Genomic DNA, 12,500 nt, shown 5'->3' on the forward strand with positions numbered 1-12,500 from the left:
GCTAACTTTGTGTAACAAGAAATGATTTTACATGAGATGTTCCTCAGCAAAGACCAAGTTGGCTTAAAACTGTTTTAGTGTACTGGTAGGTTCTCTTACCCAGCAACCAAGGTTTTATGTGAGTATTCGGTTTTTTGATGGTTCACTATGGTCATATCTTTAACTCCAGTTAAAATTTTCAAAATTTATCTAGTTAATAATTTTTACATAAGTTTTTTCGGTATCACTACTAAATATAAAATTAGCAAGTAAATTTGAAAATAATTTTATAAACATTAACTTTTATTTCGTCTCTTTTTCCATTATTATTCGCAAAAGTTTAAAAGAACATATGCAGTAGCTAAATGAGCAAATAAAATATCTGGGGGATAGTTAACTTTTCGTTATCTTTTGTTTCCAAATTTTTTTAAGGCGGATATACTACAAGATAGATTTGCGCAACAAGAATTTTTTTAAATTTATTTTCTCTTTTAAACTCAAGAGCTGGATTAAAAATTGCCTCCGACAAATTTTAACTTATAATTTGGTTTCATCATAATCACTCATCCACAAGATCTCCAAATAAGTCAGAAAAAACAGGGCGACAATTTATTGTTAAAACATAAAAAACCTGGTCAGTTAAATGCTTTTCTTGTCGTTTTTTTAATGAATCTAGTAACAGAATCCATTTACTTAGTATGTGAAAGAATAGCAATATAAAAAAATATGGTGCAGTGTTAGAATTCTGGCTCTGAACCAAAAGGTTCGACACCGGTTCTAGACAAATAAAGAAAAGAGGCAGAAACTTCCTAATTAAAAGCTCTTCCGCGGTGCTTAGTGATAAGACCGTAATGACTTCTGGGAGCACCTTAAAAACCACGAGAAAAAAAAAGAAAAAAAGAAAAGAAAACATCTTAAAGATCTTTGTTGTTAAAAATTTCAATAGTTACGATTACTTTATCACCATCAGATTTTTTGAAAACATTGAGCATAACGTTTGGAAAGATATTTGAGATTCTTATTTAGAAACGCTTGTTATTCTTCACGCTATGCTCGATGTTTTCCTTTACGTAAACCAGAATTCCAAAGGAATGGAAAAAAAATCATATTATTTTATTCTAAACAGAGTAATAAATTGGATAAAATAGGAAAAAAAAAAAAAAGAAAAAAAGCGAACACAAGAATGAAGCTTGGATTTAGAGTAACAGGAAGTGGGTATCAAGCTATGAAAAACTTTAGCCACTGTATGAACACTGTTTGACATCTACTCCTTTTAAATAATTAAATAAAGAAATATCAAAAGCTTATGATAAAACTGCTGAAGAAAGTATGAAGCGTTCCACAACTGAAATGAAAGATAACAATACTGATGATAATAAACCAATTATGAAGCATGTTAAGGTTGATGGTGTATGGCAACGACGGCAGCCATTATTACTGTGAATCAGAATCAAAATTTTGCATGGGCTGTAAAATATAAAAAAATAAAAAAGCGTCATCACAATACAATGTTTAGGAATCTCAACATGCCTTCATATAAATCATAAACAATCTTCTGGATCAACAAAAACAGCTGGTGAAGTTTGCACGTTGCAAAATATTTGCACGTTCAGTTTAAACTAATATTATTTATACTCATTATCTTGGAGAACGTGAGCCCACGTTTACGAAATTTAATCAAAAGTTAACTCCACTAGGTGTGAAAAAATAAACTGACGGAGAATGTGTTTAATAGTATGCAAAATTATTATGGTTTGTCAATGATAAATAATACAATTAACATTTATGCCTTGAAAAAAACAATATGTGCTATTTTATTTCACTGTACTGGATACTCAATCCAAGAGTTTCGCTACTGTTTTTTTCCAAGAACTGAAGTTAGTTTGTGTCAATATCAATATGATAAATTACTTAATAATTTAAAGTATAAAAACCATATAAATTTACCAATATGGATTAATAACCTTTTAAAACCAGTGCAGGCGCGGAATGGCTGTCTGTAACCGCAAGAACTGAAATTAATCAAGTCGTGACATTTCACAATAATACATGCATGGCATTTTTTTAAAAAGTTCTTGTTTTACAAAAGGATTTAAAAAGTTCTCCGATATATACCAAAGAATAAGAGATCTTGAAGAATCTAAATAACTTAACGCTTCTGTCATTTTACTATTGATTTGTACAACAGAGAAAAATATAAGCTTTTCATCAAAGGTCTAGTGAAAAAATTCATCAAAGGTCTAGTGAAAAGCAGAAAGCGCAAGTATTGAAAAATATTAAAGTATTCAAAAAATTTTTTGCAGCAGTCATTTTCATTGGTAAGCAAGCTCTTCCAAAGAGTGATTATTGGGGTGAATCTCTCTACACTTTGCAAGATAAATCTATAGATCACTATTCTGGCTGCTATTTCAAATTTGATGAAGAACTCAAGAAATTTGGTGATCAGAAATTCTGTGTTCAAATTGACGGTGGCCAAGATGTGTTGATGATTCAGAGACAATAATCTTACGGTATGTATATGGAGAGGACGTGAATGAGTTATTAATTGCTGTAAAAAAATTATGGGTGCAATAGTGCACCTATTGCACCCATAATTTTTTTACATAACAACTATTGATATCAGAGCTTGAACGCAATGACTTGAAAATGGAAAGAGTTCTGGAGGATTTCTTTTATGGAGCAGCAAACATGCGTAGTGAATATAATGGGGTTCAACGTTACATTAACAACGTTTCACCAAATGCTATACTATACATGCGGTGTTGCGTGCATGTCCTGAAGTTGTCCGCAACAGATAATGTGGAAAACGTACAAGCAGTTAAAAATTTAATTGATCTCTTGCAGAGTACAGCAACTGACTTAAGGTGATTTTTCCAAACGAATGAATACCTGGGCGGATGTTCTCATTAGGCAAGGAGTTGGATCTGCAAAACCGAAGGAGTCCAGCGAGAAAAATAACGGCTGGTCAACGGTCAATAACCGCCTGAAATGACTAAAAATGCTATTTTGAACTCCCAAAATGAATTCTTGCCGGTCATGTTGACCGGTTGAAAAAAAAATCAGATTTAAAAGCAAGATTTGACAAATAATCAGGATGTTATTTGGAAAATGCATATTCTAAAATTATATAAAATTATTTAAATTTTGAAAAAGCGTTTAAAATAGTTTTTTTGTTTAAGATACGCTACTATAATTGCTAGCGGGTCGTTAAAGCGAAAAGTTTGAAAGCAAAAAGAAGTTAAAGCGAATTTTTTCTTTAATCCTTTTATTTATTCAATACTGGTTTTTATCTTTGCTTTAATAACGTTCCAATAAATTTATTTTCTATCGATATGATTCAATAATTAAAAATTAATAGCTTAATAATAATTTTATATTATTAATTCTGCTACTTATATATTCGAGTATGTATTAAATTTATCGTTGGTAAAACTTATCTAATGATTGTTGAATGTTAATAGAAACCAGTAATTTTTTTGCTTTAACAACCCTGAACTCATTAATTCGTTTTGTTGACAAATATATTGCTCCTAACGTATCTATTACCAGTCCTTACATGTTTTTCAAGTTTTTCACTCATATTTTAACAACTTTTTGATATTGAAGCATCCTAAAGGTTTTACAACTAACATGCATATATGCATGTTAGTTGCAAATGATTAAAAAAGTCAATATGCGATCTTTCGTTTTGACCTTTTTGCTAAATTCTGGCCCTCTGCGTGATGGAAAGATTATAATACAAAACTTTATTATAGAATATTTACGATGATGAAAATGATGATGATGATGATGATGATGATGATGATGATGATGATGATGATGATGATGATGATGATGATGATGATGATGATGATGATGATGATGATGATGATGATGATGATGATGATGATGATGATGATGATGATGACGATGATGATGATGATAACGATGGTGAGAATATAAGTCTTATTTTATATAAAACTAGTTTTTCAAAATAATTTTATTTATAATTTTGTCTACCATATATCACACTTTTCACCCCAACTGAACTTTAATTTCCCTTTTCTTCGTGTAAAGTTATATAGCATTGATAGTTTAGCTGTCAAAATTTTCTTAGCAATTTTTCTCAAACGGTTATCAAGTCAACTTTTTCTCATTTGAGACAAAAAGTAATCTATAAAAAAATAAACATTTATTATTAGTTATTGTTTATGAAAATCTCTTTACTATAATATAAACGTTTTCATAAATGAAGTTAATTTTAAATAGAAAAATATACATATTTGAGTTCTCAATTAAAAAAAAAAAATGTACATTTTTATATTCTTTATATTATATAATGATAATATAAGGCTTACTACATTCGTTGATTACAATCATCAAAATCATCTTTTTGTTCCACAATGTCATTAAAAGGATAGCAGTCATGAGATATAATAACGCACAATGTCATTAAAACGAAGCAGTCATGAGATACAACTCTATAGCGTTGTATCTCATGACTGTATCTAAGGTAGTAAAATGTTTAAGTTATTTTTCATAACAATTTTATTTTATACTTCTAAAATCGTGTACATAGAAGAACCAAATACTTAATACATAACAAAGAGCAACGCAAATAATTTATTTAATTATTTTGTTTACAAAATTCTTTAGTGGAGCTTGAAAATTTATATAATGTAACTACTGAGGAAGACACTGGGTCAGCAAAAGTAGAGCTAATAAATACAAATAAAAACAACGATCTTCAATGTTTTTGTAAGTGTGTACATATAATAATAAAAAAAAATTTTTCATTTAAAAAAAAAAAAGATTTTCTGAATAGTATATATTTTACTATTTCAGGAAAATGTACATTAAAATTTTTGTTTAGGTAAAAAGTCATTTTTTAATAAATATGAAGGAAAATATTATTTGTGTTGATGATTAGTGGCATTAAAACTAAAAGTTTTGTAAACAATTTGTAATATCTTGACAAAGCAACTGTAGCTAACGAAAAGTTGACATCAACGCAACATTCTTTATCTACTAAGAAAGGTAAAAGAAAATTATTTTCGTTTATTTTTTTTGCTTCTTGGGTTGTTGTTTTTTTTCCCTCTGGTATTTCATTGAGAATTATCATAAGGTATAAATCATAAATAACACCATTGTGCTAAACAATCTTTAGTATAAGCTAGTTGGAATGCTCCTGTTATTTATGTTTTATACCTAATTATAATTTCTAAGTACAACAAGTAATTGTTTATACTTATTTTTTAGAAACTGCATGTAGAAAAAGTTCTTTAAGCTTGTTATGATATCAATAACAGGTAAATTAATTCATTCAATTTAAAGGTAAATTAATTCATTCCTTGTTGTGGTTAATAATAGTTATTATACGGTTAATAATAGTTATTATAAGGTAACGGTTTTTTATTAGCGTAACGTTTAAATTCTCGATTCCACTTTAACTTTTAAAAGTCATAAAATACATAAAATGGTTGTTGAAAGATTTTTTATGTAATTTATGTGTTGTTATGGTTTAGTGTTATTATAGTTTAAAGTAAAAGTTCATTGTCATTATTTCAAGTTATCAAACTTATTATACCTTTCAGAAACACTGGTGGATTATCCTGTGATTCAAAATTTTTTGGAAAAGCCAAATAATGGTTAGTATTCACTTTCACATATGACTATGATTTGTTTGTAAGCGATTCTGAGAATATAGTTTACAATGGTTTGAATACTTATAACAGTGATGTATCTTTTATAGATTTTTAAAGAGCATTTTCATAATCTTTTAACAGACATCTCCGGCTCTATATTATTATAGCATTAAGAGCAGATATTCTCATATAATTTCTCTAAGGTTTTTAAAGTTTACCTTCCCAAAGCTACCAGAACAGCGTGTAAACCAGGAATAAAATTTTATGTCCGATTGCTTTGATTGGGAAAAAAAATTCCTCCCCATTAAAAAAAAAATCCATAAAAAAACCTCACATTAATGGTTTTTGTTTAACTGTTTTGCATTTATTTATTGAGCACTTTTTTGAAAATGTTTTTTCAAGGTAAAAAACGAGAAGGATTATTGGAATCAAATTCACCCAAAATCAAATTCACTTCCCAATAAAAAAAAAAAACTAAAAATAAATGAAATAGCTGTTGACGATTCATCTGGTGAGTTTTCACACAATGGGGATATACATTTTATTTTTAATAATGATAAAACATCACTTGAAAATAAAGAAGACAAAATAAATAATTATTTCCCTGGCAAGAATTTTAAAGGTGGACGACCAAAAAAAATTCAAGTTGACTAATTTCCTATAGACATGGGAAACTTTCAGCAAAAAGTTTTGTTTTGTTAAGCCACTTTAAAGAAAAAATGGAACTAATCGAAAAAACAACAATCAAAGGTTCATTCATTTCTATCAAAAAGTGTCAATAAAGATGTAAATGATTTCGAACAAATGACTACCACCAAAGAACTTATGGCACTAGAAAAAAAAAAGTTGTTAACAAAAAAGTTAAACTAATGCTCTAGAGAAAGGTGGAGGTTATAGGTTTAACAAGTAAGCCCATGAGCGAGCATGTTTGTTGTTCTATAAATGCAATTATGTCCTGTAAGTTGCAAATAAATATAAATGTTATATATAGTAATAATGTACCGTTAAAGTCATATACAGACCATTTGTCTTTGGCCCATCATCTTCCAACTTTGAATTCATTATTTGCTTGGAATTCCTCAGAAAAAGAAACAAAACGAGTTATATCAGAGTAGCTTAAACAGGCAGGAAAACGTATTACTAGACTAACACCATGTTAGGCTGTCAAATTCTTTATTAAATAATGATTTTAGTTATTTTAATAATAAAAGTATTAAATACTTATTATTTAGTTATTATTGTATTTACTTATTTTAATGAGCAAACTTAAAAATAAAAATTATTAACATATTTTGATAAATAATATATATGTATAGATATAATGTATGAATCATATAACTCATCCATTATATATAAATAAGAAAAAATGCGCGTCTAAAACCTTATAAAACAAAGAAAAACTTATATCTGATACCTTTTAAAAAATTAGCTTAAACGCATAATATGAGCATAATTAAAGCTTATTTTTACATGTGAAAAAATCTTTTAAAAACACGTTGCAAACACTAAACAGAATTAGGTTTCTAACTCGTGAGAAAAGTTTACAAAATCACTGTGTCTGTCACGTAATCAAAACTTGGTTTTACACGTGAAAAAAACTTTTTTAAACACGTTCCAAACACCAATTAAAATAAGGTTTCTAACTCGTGAGAAAAGTTTACAAAATCACTGAGTCAACCACGTGTCGTTTACTGGTTTTCAACACGAAAATGAAACTTAATGTGCCGGTATCATGAAATAAATTAACCCCCATAATAAATTAACTACCGTTGCGTAAAAAATTACCCGGGGAGTTAATCTATTTCGAAATAGATTAACTCCCCTTGAAATAAATTAACCCCTGTCGGCGAAACAAATTAACTCCCCATAATATTTTAAGTCCCTTGGAACAACTTAAACGAAGTGTTTTACCTTGATGTTTTCCAAATGTGTCGTTTTTAAATCTGTTAATTAGTTATTGATATGGATATAAATTATATTTCTACTATTATTATATCATATATTAATAGTAGCAATATATATATATATATATATATATATATATATATATATATATATATATATATATATATATATATATATATATATATATTCTATAAAATAGAGTGTTCAATGTTCTTAAAAGAACAAAGCAAAAATAAATTATTATTATTATTATTATTATTATATATATATATATATATATATTCTGTAAAATAGAGTGTTCAATGTTCTTAAAAGAACAAAGCAAAAATAAATTATTATTATTATTATTATAATTATATATATATATATATATATATATATATATATATATATATATATATATATATATATATATATATATGTATATGTATATGTATATATATGTATATATATTAGGGCGGGTCATACTTTTTTTTTTTAGAGTTGCTAACCTGGCTATGGTCTAAAAAGTTGCTCTAGGTGCTACTTATTGTAAAAAGGCCAAAAACATTTAAAACAACAGGTGTCTTGTACTTACAACTTTACCGCAAAGATTTACCCTTTTTTTTTTTTTTTTTTTTTTTAGGTTATTTAGGTGCTCCCAGAAGTCCTTACGGTCTTATCACGGAGCAACGCGGAAGAGCATTTAACTAGAAGTTCACGCCTCCTTCCATTCCAATGTCGCTTATTGAGCTAGAGCCGGCGTCGAACCTCGGACCTCTGGGTTCTGAGCCAGAACTCTAACCACTGCACCACGGCTGCTCAATTCCCTTTAATGGCTTATAGCTAAAAATATAAGAAATTCATCAAGCACTTAATATGATACAGAGGCCATATCCATAACTAGCGCAAAAAAGTATTTTTTGGGGGGTTTTATAAGCATTTTTTGCTTACTATAAAAAAAAGTTAAAAAAAAAGATGCACCCCCTTAATTGCGGCCCAGTCAACGATAAGGGGGTGTTATCGACGTCGAAACATAAAATTCACTTAAATGGTGAAGTTCTAGATATTATTAGTTCAATGAAACAATATAATCAAACGTAATTTACAAAAAGTCTGATTTACAGCTAACACTAGGTAGTTCTGTTCTTGATGCAGTACACTGTAAAATCATTCCATGTCGCGATTCATGCCCAAAAACGGTTGAGCTTGCTGCAGAGATATCTTGGATAGCACGCTCAACTGCCTGAGAGTGACAGGGTATACCAAAAATGAAATCAAACTGACAGTGTTGAAGTTTTTCACTTTCAATAGCTGCTAGCAACGGTGGTGGTGTGAGGTTAGCTGTAGTCCAGTCAATCATATCAACGTAAGTCAAAGCATTGGCGTTTAGCTTGATACTTGACTTATCAAAAACACGCACAGAAGAACTACACGAAGTACTTTTCAAATTAATTATTTTTTCACAACAGAAATGTCGCACAGAATCATCATTGTCACAAACACCAGAAAGAAGAATGTTTTCGGAGTGGGCAAAGTAGTTGTTGTTCTGCAACACAGGCTCTAATATTTTCCAATCTTCTGCTCCAAGCTCATGACACTGCTTCAGCAAGTAAAAAAAGTTTTTTGCACCATCAGCGCAAGAAGGATGACTCTTGATATTGAACCATGAAGGAGCGTAAACATTTACTATAAAGCGTACAATTTTGTATAGTGATGGGGAACAGACTTCTTTTTACATATACAATCTCAAAATTCTGTTGGCTTTTGTCAGCGACCTAGCATGGTTTAAATTTCCTGGCATTGCGTTCTGTAAAGACCTAATTTCATCACTATTTGTATAACCTTGCTGCACTGCTAAGCATGCTCTAAAAAGATATATTTGATCAGTACTTAGACTGTTCTTAACCTCATCATTAATCTCAACCACTTTTCCTAACATAGCTTTAAACTTTGAAATTGGTAAATCATTGGGGTCAAAGTCTAGCGCACTCATAATTACACCACTGGAACTACTAGGACCTCTTGTACATCCTCCATCAATAGCAGAAATGTATTTCCGAAATGGTAGTTCATTAGCATGCAACAGTCAAACGAGCCATTGCAGTGGTCTTGCAACGCCTTTCTCTAATTTTCGAATCACACCATTTCGTTTGCCTGTATTGGTTACTGTACCGTCACAAACAACTGCTAGTTGCGTACTTGCTGAATTTGTATTTGTAATTATCTATAATATCTCATTTGCAACGTCAACTGCTTTACCTGTTTCTGGCATTACATGATCAATGTAGTTATTGTTTGGAAATGATACAATAACATAATGTTCTTCCTTTATGCTTCTACGTATACCAGACTTCTCAACAAAAGTTAAGTCTTTCTTCCCATCAAATCCAATACAAATTAGTTCTTACATCTCGGCAGCATGCTTAGAAACTTATTTCTGCCGCCAAAGACCTCTCTGACGTCTTAGTTTTGCAGGATCTATTGCAGTTTCTGCCGACAATAGCTTCATATCTTTTAGCACTGCATTCACTACAAGACAAGCTTCTCTGTTACTAATCTTGCATCTGTCCAAAGCTTTGCACAACTCCGGATATTGTTTCATGTTTCTGGGTGCTGCAACACCACCATCAGATTCACCACTGGAAATTTCATAATCAAGAACTTCATCACGTATGTTTAGTTGAAGTTCTACGTCCTCACCACCATCATCATCAGCATCATCACTCATGTTGTTGTAGATATAATTTATTTTTGTCTCATATTTTATTTTCTGATTGCGCTCAAATTTTAAACGTTTGACTGCTCTCATTTCTTTCTTCTGCAACATACCTGTAGCTTTTATATCTATAGCACTTATATACATTTTCCTTTCAGTTTTTTGGTCCAACCAGAAAGACCATTCTGTTGGAGGTATTTTATGCGACAGTGGACAAATACATTGTGAATTCTCTTGTATACCGCTGTCAACACATTTACAAGTACATATATCAAATACAGTTTGTAATGATTTCAAACAGTCTTGGTAGTTGATGGATGTCTTCTTAGAACTGGGATATTTAGCAAGACCCTTAACTTTATCAATCAATTTCTTTATACGATTGGCTACACTCTTTGTGTCAATTACTGGGATACTCGCAGTGTTGTAGATACTTACAACTTCATGTGCTACAGCTGTCACTCTCTTCTGCATACAATCATATTTATTGTGCTTTAAGTAGTAGTCATACAGTCTGTAAACATCACTAGATGTAGGAAGTTGATTTTTTTTATAACTGCAGGTTGCCCCAGAACTGAGTGTTTAGTCCCAAGTCTTGTGCTGACGGACGCCATTTATTAATACTCAATACAATGGAAACCAACTTGTCCAAACAATATCATATAACAATTAGAAAAGATTGATTATAAACAACTGATTGAAATAAACCCTGTTGTAGCAAGAATCAATTACCACTTTTTTTAAACAATCTAAAATATAAAACAGAACATGTTAAACACATATATTACCGTAATACAGCGTTTGATTAGGGTAAGTTTACGAGATGCTAGGATTACTTTTGGTTGAGTTAAGGTAATGTATGATTAATTTATGGTTACTTAGACTTATCTAATCTCATTTCATGTACCAGCGAATGTAATATAAACTAAACGCAGTGAACACTAATAAGAATATGCTTTATAAAATTGATATACGTTTTCACATTATTTCCACATTTTCAACTACAAGTTTCAAGTACTTATGAGCTTAAAATTTAAAAAATCTTATGGTCCCTAGATTTTGGACCAATAGAACAACTTTTTATGCTATAGCCACAAAAAAAAAAAAGTATGACCCGCCTTAATATATATATACATATGTATATATGTATATATATATATATATATATATATATATATATATATATATATATATATATATATATATATATATATATATATATAAATATATATATATATATATATATATATATATATATATATATATATATATATACATATATATATTTATAACAACAATTATAAATGTATTCTATAAAATAGAGTGTTCAATGTTCTTAAAAGAACAAAGCAAAAATAAATTATTAGAAATCACTTATTAATTTTGATTTTTTTACACAATGTTTTATAAGACTCTTCAGAAATTTTTTTTCTGAAAAGTCTTTATTAGCGAAACATATATATATATATATATATATATATATATATATATATATATATATATATATATATATATATATATATATATATATATATATATATATATATATATATATATATATATATATACATATATATACATATATATATATATATATATATATATATATATATATATATATATATATATATATATATATATATATTTATTATATATATATATATATATATATATATATATATATATATATATATATATATATATATATATATATATATATATATATATATATATATATATATATATATATATATATATATATATGGGTAGAATTCAATAAATACGGCTGCGTATAAACTTTTTTTTAAATATATATATATATATTTTAATAATATATAATTATTTCGATATTTCGCTGAACTATCGTGATCAGCGTCATCAGATATAATAAATAAAATAGTTACAAAGAAATCGTTATAGTAAAAACAAACCGTTAAAAAGATAACACTAAAAAGCCAAAATATAACACAAAAAATTTTCTCAAATAACTGACGTCAGCAGATTTTATTAAAAAATGGCCCCCAGGTTTTAGTTGTCACGTTATCACCGTCATCCCGATTGAGAACCACATTACCATTTCTTAACTCCTGTCAAACCCTAGCTTTGCTTATTTCGAGTGACTCTGATTTTCCGAGTTCGATATTCTGGGGCTACAGATAATGTTTTGGGGTGCAACCAATCAAACTTACCATGGCATGTTTTGGAATGTTCAGTTGCACCCGAACTGGACCATTTTTCTTTTAAGCTGTTTTTCTGGTGTTCAATACATCTCGATATCACCTTCTTTTTAGTTT

The 12,500-nt window shown here is 28.9% G+C and overlaps 1 protein-coding gene and 1 long non-coding RNA gene across 2 annotated transcripts in view; one reads left to right on the top strand and one right to left on the bottom strand.

Moving 5' to 3' along the window:
- Positions 1 to 12,500, bottom strand: part of LOC100197452 (membrane-associated tyrosine- and threonine-specific cdc2-inhibitory kinase) — a 38,514-nt gene that overhangs the window by 7,102 nt on the left and 18,912 nt on the right. The window lies entirely within an intron of this gene.
- On the top strand, positions 5,479 to 6,825 carry LOC136077128 (uncharacterized). The gene is made up of 2 exons (XR_010636849.1): positions 5,479 to 5,606; positions 6,006 to 6,825. It is a non-coding gene; the product is annotated as an uncharacterized LOC136077128 (long non-coding RNA).

Source organism: Hydra vulgaris, chromosome 02 (assembly GCF_038396675.1).
Source record: "Hydra vulgaris chromosome 02, alternate assembly HydraT2T_AEP".
Classification (NCBI taxonomy): Eukaryota; Metazoa; Cnidaria; class Hydrozoa; order Anthoathecata; family Hydridae; genus Hydra; species Hydra vulgaris.